Consider the following 8,387-nt stretch of genomic DNA (forward strand, 5'->3'; position numbering starts at 1 on the left):
TAACGCCCAGACTCAGATGGACGAAACCAGCTTTGCACTCGAACAAGCTTAGATAGTACATCTGCCCAGATACCAGCAGTTGGTTATGGACGACAGACTCACGCTGATTCTTTAGTTCGGAAATATGCACACAAAAAAATAAATAAACAAAAAAACACCACTCTTTGGTGAAAGGGACGTGGGGATTTTTCGTTCTCAAAATGTCATAGCTGTAAATGTAACTATCATTTGGCTTCAAGGCGTCTCGAAAAGTCATTTCAGGAACTGTAGAGGCGCATGAAGTTCTTAATTCAGAGCATAATTGTCAAACATTTATTTTATTTTAATGTCTTTCGTGAATATCAGAAATAATAGTTATAAAGTGTAGAAATGTGATGAATTCTGTTTCAATTAATAATGTTTTCATAAGTATAATGCCAGTTAGAAACATGTATGAGATAACCATTATGAGATAACATTGAAAGGGTCTGTATCGGAGTGACAACAAAAAAGTAACATAAATACCGTATTGAAGGAGTGACATTTTATTGAAGTGACAAAACAATGAAGTGACAGAGTAACCGAAAATACACAAATAAAATTATTAATTTTATTTTAAAAACTACACCCATTGAATTGGTTGGATGGTTGTCACTCCTTTAGAATTTATATCTGAGGTGTCACTCACTCCTTTGTTACGTCACTCGCATGACATGCCACACTTTTGTTACGTCACTCCTATAACATGTCACTCCTTCGTGACGTCACTCGTATGACATTTCACACTTTTGTTACGTCACTCCTATGACATGTCACTCCTTCGTGACGTCACTCGTATGACATTTCACTCCTTTGTTACGTCACTCATTAGTGACGTCACTCCTACGACATTTCTCTCCTTTGTTACGTCACTCCTATGACATTTCACTCCTGTGTTACGTCACTCCCGTAACATATCATTCCTTTGTGACGTCACTCCTATGACAATTCACTCTTTGGTGACGTCACTCTTATGACATGTCACTCCTTCGTGACGTCGCTCCTATGACATGTCACTCATTTGTTACGTCACTCCTTTGAAATGTCACTCTTTTGTGACTTCCACTCCTTGACATACTCCTTTGAACCGCTCCCGTCTCAAGTATCACTCCCAAATATCCAATTCACTTTTCCTTTGGTATGACTTATACCCAGGGGCGATTTATAGTAGATGCACTTATAAATTGTATTCTTTCTTGGCTGTAAGTAATCCGAAAAATAAAGTGAATTCAATCCTAAATGATGTTGTGGCTTGCTACTTGAGACTAGTAAATTTATGTACAGGCAATAATTTCTAGAGTGACACTCAGACTCCTCCTCCACTACCCCACCCCTTTTGGGGGGGTGGGTTGGGCCAGTTCAGTATTATAATGCTTTTTTTCTATTTACTTTTTAGGTGACATTTGGATTAAATGTATTGACGCCACTAGTTTTATTTTTAAGTAATGTTAAAATTTTAAACTTATTGAGATGAAGTATATTCTGGTCACTTTGCGTGAAGGAACAGTACCAATGTGTATTATTCCGTTTTGGTTTTATTTTCTGCTTTAACTTCCGCTGTTGATGCTACGATTTTCATTATCTTTATCATCATTACTCTTTCCAGCGTCGTCACTGTCCTCCTTAAAACCTTAGTGAAGCTCGGAAAAAAATATTTTACGTAACGAAATATGTTACCGAAGGGCAGAGCTGATCGAAGTGTTTCTTTAACGGGTGAGAGTTCGTATTGTATTTCTTGAGTGTTGCGTTTTTGAAAATGAGGGAGAGATAGAGACAGAACGTTTGGCTTGTGAACCAGGCAGGAAAGAATACAAATTGAGACGAAAAGAAGAGAAAACGTGTTTTGAGTGAAAACCAGTAGTAGTCTATTGTACTGGAGGCGCTCAGTATCTTCCGATAAGGCGTTATGGTTATTAAAAAGTATTGATGTGTTAATTTACCTTTGGTTTAACGATTACTGATGGTGCACATGCATTTTGTGCCTGCTCTTGACTGAACAGAGAGAGAGAGAGAGAGAGAGAAGGTGGAGGGGGTGGGTCGGCGAAAGGACGTTGAACTGCGCAATACTGATTTTTTTTTTTTTTTTTTTTTTTTTTTTTTGTCGGAATCTGGAATAAGCGATCACTGACTCCATCGATCATGAAGTCTTCAGTCCGAGATAGCTCATGTAAAGGTTGTTCCCGAAGACAAGGTCCCCAGAGGCGATGATTGAAAAAGAGGGCTTATTAAGACCCCCTGAGCACGAGTGTCTAGTGGGTTTAATGAGCCGATCGCCGTAAAAATAGGAATCGAACCAATAAAATCAGAGAGCTTACTAGTTCGCAGAAGCTGTAAACGCCTGTCAGCAGTCGATGGAAAACATCGATGCTCTTGTCGCGGGATGTATACTCCGCAGACCTCGCTCGCTTGTGTGTGTATCTTAGGCCAGTTTCGACAGTAATCTTCCTTGGCCCCCATAAATTCGTTCACCTTCTTTTTGTCTTTATTTATTTTTTTGCAAGTTTTAAATATTTTAGGGACCGTAAACTGGAGAACTTGAAGAAGGGGATTTGCCGTCGAACATATCCGCGTTGGGGGGTCAGTCACCACCATTCCGACGGGGAACCCTGATTGAAACCTCACATGTAAACGGCCTCGGCGACTCTTCCGTCTGGAGACACATCGGCCCTAAGCCCGGTTCTTCCCAGTTGTTTAATTGTTGTTCTTGCGATCACGCAAGCACAAGGCAAAAATAATGCTTTTCGCGTCGTTCTCGATTAGTCGGGCTGAGAGAGATAAGTGACGGACGTGCCGGGGGGGGCGGTTGGTGACGGCGGTGTGAGGTCAGCGAACTGTGAAATTTCGGCCAATGGTGCCGGAGAGGGTGCTCGTCTAGTTTGGTGGAGTGTCCTGATTGGTGGAGAGGCACACCCGACGACCCAACTGACCGTTGCCTGTTCTAATAGGAATGTTAAACATCCTTTTTGTACCTGGTTGTCCTAAGGCTCTCGACAGTTTTCTTCCAAACTTCGTTCATTTATTTGCAAATTCCTCGCCATCCAGAAACTGTACATTAATTGTTCTTTGCATTTTCATCTAGTTTATTTAAGTGGCTATTCATATCCATGGGTCATCATAAGCCTAGTTTTTTCCATTCAAACTTCCAAAGGTAACGGGGTTTTCTAAGACTTTTGTTTTTTAAGTAGAATGAGTCCATTGGATAATTCCTCAGACCTACCGGTAATTAAAAGGGCAGTTTTTTATTCCTATTAAAGAAAAATTTCTAAATACTTACGCAGCCATGCAACGGAGTTATTATGAACAGTTAAAAATGAGATCACCCGATGTTGACAAAATTGATTATGTTTTCATTTTATTCTTTTTTTAGATGAAACATTTCGATAGTACTGCCATCACCCCCGTATTTTAATTCTCAGAGAGATGATTGCCTTCATTGGATCTTCCAATTTTTCACCTTTGATACGTAGACACGTGCTATTTCTCTCCTTATCTCGTGAGGAAAGATCCATAGCGGCGAGACTCACTCACTCTTCTGTTGTTGGCTCCATTCTTGGAGCTCTGAGCGCCGCACACGCTCACCTGAGCTTCCTCTTTTGGTGTTAAGTTGTGTGTGTGCTTCACTTTGTTTATGTTTGCCTGAACTAACAGTCGCTTTATTTGTCTTGCCTCCAAGTGCAGTTTGTTATTTCGTTGACTTCCTTCGCGGGTAAATAGAATGATACAATATTTTTCAGTAATTACACGAGGGTAACTCAGGAACTCTGCTTCTGCCGGACCCAGTTTTGAAGAATGTTAAAAGGAAAGTCGAGACCTCTGGAAAGTTTTTCGTATTTATAAATTGGTTCCTTTATTATTTATTTTTGCCCTGTGAATAATTTGACGATGGCTGGGAGTCTAGAGCATCCGTAATGACGTTATTTGCATATATCATTGAGGACGACGCACGCATAACGCTTGCCGAAAGTGACGATTAAACTAAACCAGAGCGCTACAAGAACCTCTTAACCTCTTTTATGTGCTTGTTAGCCCGCTACTGTTATTAGGGACTCAGATCGAAATCGTCCTGTTTTCTTGGTCCAAAACATTCATGCTTGACTGAGTTTTGCCATTGGGCTGTTTCTCTCTCTAATTGGGGATCATTTCTTCTAAGGAGCAACATCGAAGCGAGGCACCCCCCCCCCCCCCCCCCCCCCCCCCCCCCCCCCCCCTGCCAACCCCTCCTCCTCGTTTAATGGGCTTTGTCAGGTCCTGCTGTATATCTACAGAAATAATTTGGGATTCTTTTGCCGCAAAAACTTTTTCTAGCTCATCTCCTATTATTTTATTCTTTGACTTCTCATATTTTCCTGTTCTTACGTTTTGATTTGATGCGATGTTTTGTGAATATTGCTCTTTCCTCCCTCACTGGTAAACGTGGTGACTTAGGCCAACTTAAACACGAGTGCATTATTACAACTCGGCATTTAATTTTCTCTCAAAAGAACATTTCAGATCAGTGAGGTATTTCAATGTAAAATGAAGCGTTCTTGTAGAAGGAATAAATTGTTTTACTGCACAAATGACAGGGTCATGAGAAATAATGATGCTGCGTGCCATAAGTCATTTTCTCTAGTGCTGATCAAAAAAAGTAGGTTCACTTGTATACCATGCATGTTAGTATCATGAGAAATGAGAAATTTTGTAACTTGTAAATTTTTATGAAATAGGAATAAAAAAAATTTTTCATTACATAACTGACTGTATGAAACTATAATGTTTATGTAATTAGTTTAATTGTATGTTGATGAAAATTGTTTAATTACATTGTTGGCAGTGTCCTTAGAAATTCAAATTACGTAAAATTAGCAAAATCTTAGGCGATATACTCGTAAATAACGAATTGTTTTAATACATCAGTATAAAATAAGTGCGTGGAGTTAGTGATTCTAAGCCATATCGGTAAATAATTGTTTAATTCCATTAATAGCAGTGCGTGTAATTAGTCAATTTTTTGTGATATTCATGAAGATATGGGCTTATTATACCAATGGAATTTTTTTTTTTAAAACGCCGAGTATTTATTTGAACAAAAATTAGGATGATTCGTCTTGTTTGGATTTAATTAAAGGAATGAATAGGTTTCATCAGTCAGCCATCTTGAAATGGTCCAACATTAGCGCGGGTCGAGCAGTTTGGTGAAAGAAAATGTACACTTCTGAAAGTTTTTTTGGTGAAGTTAAGAGTTTAGAGTTAATTTTCACATTACAATATACTGTAATGGATGTGAAATAAGAAAAATGAGTTGAAGTCTCGAATGCATCAAAAATGATTATGACACTAATGCCGTCCTTCAGTATATCCGTTCATCATGAAGATTAGAGTTTTAATAACTGCATGCGTGGTATCCTACATTCTTTGCCTTAGCGAATTTCATCTGTTTGTTAACACAAAGACGTCGAGTTTCAGTTGCGTAAACTATGCTGAGTTTTTATGTCAAAAGAACCAACACAAGCAGAACCCCAAAGCAGAATTCGACTTTTATACTAAGGGACTGCCATCTTCAGCTAGACTGGCCTTACGTCATCAGGTGCTCTTGCTCCTTTGACCGTCCATAAAATGGGTCCAGGAATCCACTCCTGGAGAGGCGCGGATCTGGAACGGATAATGATGACGGACTTTGGAAACATGGAGAAAGACATAAAGTTCTAAAAGTATTTCTACTACGATATTGATGCTTATGGTGCATTTACATTTTTAATTCCGTTGCAACAAATAAAGAGGGAAATGATGTTCGAGTTCTGAAATCATGAATGTCTTGCTTTCTAGAATGTTGCTCTCCTTTCGTACTAGACAAAAGTCAACGTAAAGTAAAGAAGGTATCCTCCCAGTCAACCCATATAAACCTCACATTTTGAGTTTTGGAGCCATCATAATTCTTGCGTAATTTTAATCAATAATCGATATAACATCATGAAATCTAAGTAATAGTTGTCTAACATTCCTGTGATCACGATAAGGTTTTTAACGGAAGCTACTGTATAGTAAACCAGAGTTTGGTTTATTTATTTTCATTTGCTTACCTCTGCAACCTCCAGTTTGGCTCATAGGTCGAAGTAATATTTGTCACAGCATCTTAACTTGATGGTTGGGTGATAGTTGTTTGTGTATCTGTTGGGTTTTACTGGATATTTTGACGTATCGTCGAAATCGTGTACTTAGTTTGTGGAGCAGACTTTTTTTTTTTCTTCTTCCTCTTCTTTTTAGAAGATTCGGGTGCAATTTGTTCTTGCTTGTTTAAGTTACATTTGTTCGGACATCATATTTAATGACTGGAATTTTTTTTTCCTCGGTCGCTGACAGAAGCTTTTTCAGTTACGACAATGAAAGGTTCTCTCGTTAATTTTGTTTGCTGCGGTTTTATTCTACGGAAAATCAGATTCTCATTAAGTGTGACCTTGTAGGCTGATGGAAGCAGAAATTTTTTCTCTCTCTCTCTTTATCCTTATATTTTGGTCTTTTAATTTGTCTATGATATTTTGTTAAATGCGTTGTTTTTTATTGGTTTTGAATTTAAACAATAATAAATCATAATTATATAACTTACAGGCCATGTACCCTTGAAGAGAATTGCATCTTCCAAAATATTCATGTTTAAATTGGACATACTGACATTCGGTTAACTGTTATGGATCAGAAAGATGATGCAACTGGAACACAGGTGTGATGCAAACAGGTTACATCACAGCGGGAGAATTCCTCTGACTGATAACTCCTCCCATTAAAGCTAAATGAAATGTATCCACTGGTCCACAAATTTATTGAGTTGAAAGAAGAGTGAGGATGCTGGTCAGTCCGTCACTTCCGGTATCAATAAGGTCAGGGTCATCTAGATTGGGTGCCTTTAAAATAATTTAAAAAGGCGCCGGATTTTCTTCGAATCGAGTTTTCTGTACAGCGTGTAATGCTTATGAAACTCTCAGCTGCAGTCCATGAAAATTTCAGTCAAGATCATGGCTAACTTTAACCTTAAACAAAATAAAAACTGCTGAGGCTAGAGGGCTGCAATTTGATACGTCTGATGATTGGAGGGTGGATGCTCAACACACCAATTTGCAGCTCTCTAGCCTCAGTATAGCTTTTACAGAATACTACAAATTGGAATGGCCAGCCTTTACATCTGTGGGTTACTGTACAATTACTCCTGATATTTAAGGGGTTCTCAATTTTATGGGGCAAAAGACGTCCTTTCAAAGCCAAAAATTTAATTTTAAGATCGAAGTTGATGGCATCTCCGCCAATTTTGTTGCTGGACCAGAATCCACCTTTCATTTGATTGGGTGTGATGAGGTAAAGATCCAGATAACTAGGTTCTGCTGTCCATGGCAGAACTTCCACTCCCAGAGACAGAAGTGGAGTAAGTAATTGACATTTAGACCGGCATCGTATGTCAATGGCCATCTATTTCAGTACTACAAAACGAAGAACTTACTGTGGGACACCAAGATTTTGAGTGGTGTTGAGCACTTGCTGTGCATTAAATCTATTGAATTTGGATCGTTCCTAGATTGTGGTCCGCAAGGATTTTAAACCGGCGTGTTTAGTACAAAACCGTTGGGGTTTACCGTAAAAATAATAAAAAAAACATAATGACCTCAAGAAATATTATTCCTAGACAACGACCCCCGAAAACCTTTGGCGGTCACTTTCTAGCAAAGATCCGTTAATTTTTAATGTAAAACCACTGTATTTGAGCCAGGATTCAAAAGAGACCTTTCCTTATAGACCTTACATCTTGTTCGGGTTGCCCCAGGTCCCTCAGTGTGAGTCACCTCTAAAGTACCAGAGAATTGCTAATGCATCTTCCGGTATATTTTGCATCTTCCAATCTTGGATGGTCTGGGATGCAGCTTAGATATTTGTCAAGCTTATTGTTAAACTTATCTACGCTCACTCCTGATATGTTCCTCAGATGAGCTGGCAACGCATTGAATAGAATCTGCATTGTCGATGCTGGTGCGTAGTGGATTAATGGCCTGTTTGCTCTCCTTAGTTTTCCTGGTATAGTTTTGGGCATTATTAATATATATATTTGGAAAATTGTTGCTTTCCGGTTGGCGAACCTTGTGTTTTTGACTTGAGTGAGCTCTCTTGTGTTTGAGGAGTTCATTAAGCCAGTCAAGTAAGGCACCAGTCAGTGCAGGATACCTTTTATTAAGAAATAAATATCATTTGGGAACTTTTTAGTATGACTTACATACCCTCATGTAATTGGCTGTTAAATATTTCCTGACACTGGTCTAAAAATAGCATCATTCTATCATGTTATGCATATTATAAGATATCGATTAGGGTTATTCCCTTGAAAAACAAATCGCTAACTAATAAGTCCA

This window comes from Macrobrachium nipponense, chromosome 34 (assembly GCF_015104395.2).
Source record: "Macrobrachium nipponense isolate FS-2020 chromosome 34, ASM1510439v2, whole genome shotgun sequence".
Lineage (NCBI taxonomy): Eukaryota > Metazoa > Arthropoda > Malacostraca > Decapoda > Palaemonidae > Macrobrachium > Macrobrachium nipponense.